This window comes from Canis lupus, chromosome 18, assembly GCF_003254725.2.
Source record: "Canis lupus dingo isolate Sandy chromosome 18, ASM325472v2, whole genome shotgun sequence".
Classification (NCBI taxonomy): domain Eukaryota; kingdom Metazoa; phylum Chordata; class Mammalia; order Carnivora; family Canidae; genus Canis; species Canis lupus.
In genome coordinates, this window is record NC_064260.1 from 49,018,266 (window position 1) to 49,021,944 (window position 3,679).

Below are 3,679 nucleotides of genomic sequence, written 5' to 3' on the forward strand. Positions count from 1 at the left end.
CACCGAGTTTCTGAATTTCTATATAAAAAGCTTTGCATTCCTGTGACAGATTGTTCTAGCTTGAGTGCCACGTCTGTGAGCTTAGTTCTGTAAGCAGCAGCCTCCCCGAGCCAGAGAAGCCTGGAATTCAGGAAGAAGCACGAGCACGGCCCTCCGGGGGCTGCAGCCTGCAGGCTTGTTTGAGAGACAAAGTCGCGTTCTTGGCTGCTGTCCACTATCCACCCCACTGCAGGTGGCGGGGCCCCAGGGCGTGGTGTGGGGACACAGCTGGGCCCTGGGAGCTCACACCACCTTCTGGCAAGGTGGGCAAAGTACGAGCACACCACATCTCTTGAGTATGCTTGTTTCTCGTGATTTGCTCTTTTAAGAAGCTGGGATTCAGACCAGTCTGGGCCCAGAGCCCCATTCTTGTCCTTTGCCTGTGGTCAGTGGGGAAGGGGGGTGGCAGTCTGGCCAGGACGGGGCGGCGGAGGGGGGGGCGGCAGGGGGAATTGAGAGTGAGGAAGTGGCTGGGATGTGACAGTAGCAGACAGCAAAGGGGCCAGAGGTGTTTTGGGGCAGATCCTAAAAGCAGCCACCTGTCCTGGAACGTAAGCGCACAGGGAATCCATCAAGGAGGGACAGCAGGTCCTGGACCCGGAGTGGCCCAGGGAACGGGGAGCCGGTTGGGGACGGGGGTGCTCTCTGCTGGCAAGGCCCTCTGAGCTGTGTCATTCCCAGAGGCAGGGCCTCCCCCAGAGAACAGTTAGGGCTTGTGAGCCACACAACAAAACCTGTGGGACCATAGTGCGTGCTTTCTTCTGCAGGGGTCCTGGGAGAATCCGTGGGGGGTCATCGGGTGGTGCCTGCCACGTGGAAGTGACAGCTCTGGGGGTGCATGGAGCAGCCGCCCCAGAGGAGACTCTCCTGTGTAATACCCTCCGTGGGAGGCAGGGGGCGCAGTCCCGCAGGACCAGGACGCCCACATGGGCTGCCAGGGCTTGGTGCAGGGGCGTGAGGGGTGCTGGGCCCCAGCCCTGCTGGTGGAGCCCTCTCCCCTAAGGCCACGCCTCGAGCTTCTGAGGACCTCCCTCATGCTGACAGCTGTTGAAAAACATGTGAGACAGAAGTCACCTTCCCGTTCTGTGCCTCTGGCACATGTGTATGCTGGAAACAGAATAGGTTCTGGAAGGCCTGCTCTGGCCAGGCAGTAGGGCTCTGGGGCTGCAGGGCGCTTCTGGAGGGTGTGAGCCCCAGGCGCTGCGGGACCTCGGGGCAAGGTACCCAGGCCCTGGGCTTCGACAGCCTCCCCTGGTGAATGGGGGAGATCCCGGTACCCGCCTCACTGGACCATGTGATGGGAAGCGCCGGGCCCACGTTCACCATGTGCAGCGTCTGCTCTGGGGAACTGGTGACGTGCCTCAGAGCATTAATGTGGCAGATGAGCTAGTGAACGTTTGCTGCTTTTAAAAACGACTAAGCTTGGGCACCCGGATGGCTCATGATCTCAGGGTCATGGGATTGAACCCCACATTGGGCTCCATGCTCAGCAGGGAGCCTGCTTCTCCCTCTCCCTCTGCTCTTCACTCTGCTCGTGAGCTCTCTCACTCTCAGACAAAATCTTTAAAAAACTGGACTAGCCTTGTTCACAGCAGGCAAAGCGCAGAAAGGATTCACGTGTGTGTCAGCAGGTGGGTGGATAAGCGTGGGCAGTGCATAGTGCGGTGGAATATTGTTCAGCCATGAAGACGGTGAAGTCCTGATGCCGCCCCGTGGGTGAGCCTGAACACCGGATGCCGAGTGGAAGAAGCCAGTCACGAAAGGACACACGCTGTGTGATTCCACTTGTGTGAAACACCGAGAATTCGCGAATCCATAGAGAAAGTAGGTGGGTTCCCAGGGGCTGGAGTCACTGAGAAATAGGGAGCTGTTGCCTGATGAGTACAGGGGTTCTGTGTGAGGTCCTGGGAAAGGCTGGAAGTAGATGGTGGTGATGGTTACGCAATATTGTGAATGTCATTAATGCCACCCAGTTGTCACTTAAAAATGGTTACGATGTGGAGCGCCTGGGTGGTTCGGTTGGTTGAGCATCGGTCTCTTGGTTTTGGCTCAGGTCATGATCCCAGGGTCATGGGATTGAGCCCCACGTCGGGCTCCTCACTCAGCACACAATCTGCTTGTGATTCTCTCACACTCAGGCTCATTCTCTTTCTCAAAAAATTGATTAAGATGGTAAATTCTATGTTAGGTAGATTTTACCACAACTTTTTTTAAAAGGGAAAACATGGATTATGGATTAGGTTAATGACATCACTTGTCTTAAAAAAAAAAAAAAAGAGGGCAGCCCGGGTGGCTCAGCAGTTTAGCGCCGCCTTCAGCCCAGGGCCTGATCCTGGAGATCCTGGATCGAGTCCCACGTCAGGCTCCCTGCATGGAGCCTGCTTCTCCCTCTGCCTGTGTCTCTGCCTCCCTCTCTCTCTCTCTCTCTCTCTGTCTCTCATGAATAAATAAATAAAAAATCTTAAAAAAAAAAAAGAAAAAGAAACAGCCCCTCGTGTATTTTTGCAGAGTACGAAAGCCCCCCACAGGTTCTTCCCGACAGAGCTGCGCTGTTCTGGCAGCAGCGGGGGCGGGCGGCAGGGGCCAAGGTGCTCTGCCCACAGCCCGCTGCCTCCTGGCTCGCCCTCCGGGCCGCTGTGGGACCTCCCAGGGGTCCCGAGAGCGCAGTGGGCGTTAGGCCTTGTCCGCTGGGAGGCAGCGCAGCCCGGGCTGACCCCGCCCTCCACCACCAAGCGCGCTCCTCCTGACTATGGGTATGAACCACGGCCCGCGTGGGGCTGCCGGGCCGCCCGTCTCAGGAGGACGCTTCCCGGGTCACCGTGTGCTCCCTGTCTTCCTGGGGTCAGCACGTGAGGGTGCTTGTCCCGCGTTTCCCGCTGGCCTCCGTCCCGCCCTGGACAGCCAGTGCCCGGGCGCGCATGACGTCGTTTCACTCACCCGCCGGGGAGGCCGAGGCCGAGGCCGGGGCTCCCGGAACCCCGGAGCCCTGCTCTAGAAGCGCTGAAGGCGCCCCTGAGCCTCGGTGCGGGTGCCCTCGGCGGAGGCGGCTGCATGCGTTGGCACGGAGGACGGGCTCCCGTGACCTGCTGACCTTCCCCCGGCACCCCGGGCCTCCCTCTGCGGGGCCCAGCCACTTGCGTCAAGGTGGGGCGCAACCCCCGTGGCCGGGACATAAGCGCCGCACCTCAAGGCTGGGTGCACTTTGCCCTACTCCTGTGGGCCGCGCGCAGGGACCGGGGCGCACCTACCAGGACGCCCCTTGTCCCCCCGCAGAGACGTCCTCAGGTTTCTCCCTCTGCTCCTGCGCAGCGCCCCCTCTCCGCCCGGCCAAGGGTTCTAGGCTCCGTGTGCGGGACACACTGGCAAAGGGGGGGGTTGCCCTGGGCCCCCCGACCTCCCCGACCCCCCGGCTCCTAACCGAACTTCGGGGCGGCACAGTCTATCAGATGGTCTCCGGGAATGACCTCTGAGGGACAGAGCACGTCACCAAGGGTCATTTTAAAGTGAGGTTCCGGGATCCCTGGGTGGCGCAGCAGGGCGCGATCCTGGAGACCCGGGATCGAATCCCACGTCGGGCGCCCGGTGCATGGAGCCTGCTTCTCCCTCCGCCTGTGTCTCTGCCTCTCTCTCTCTCTGTGAC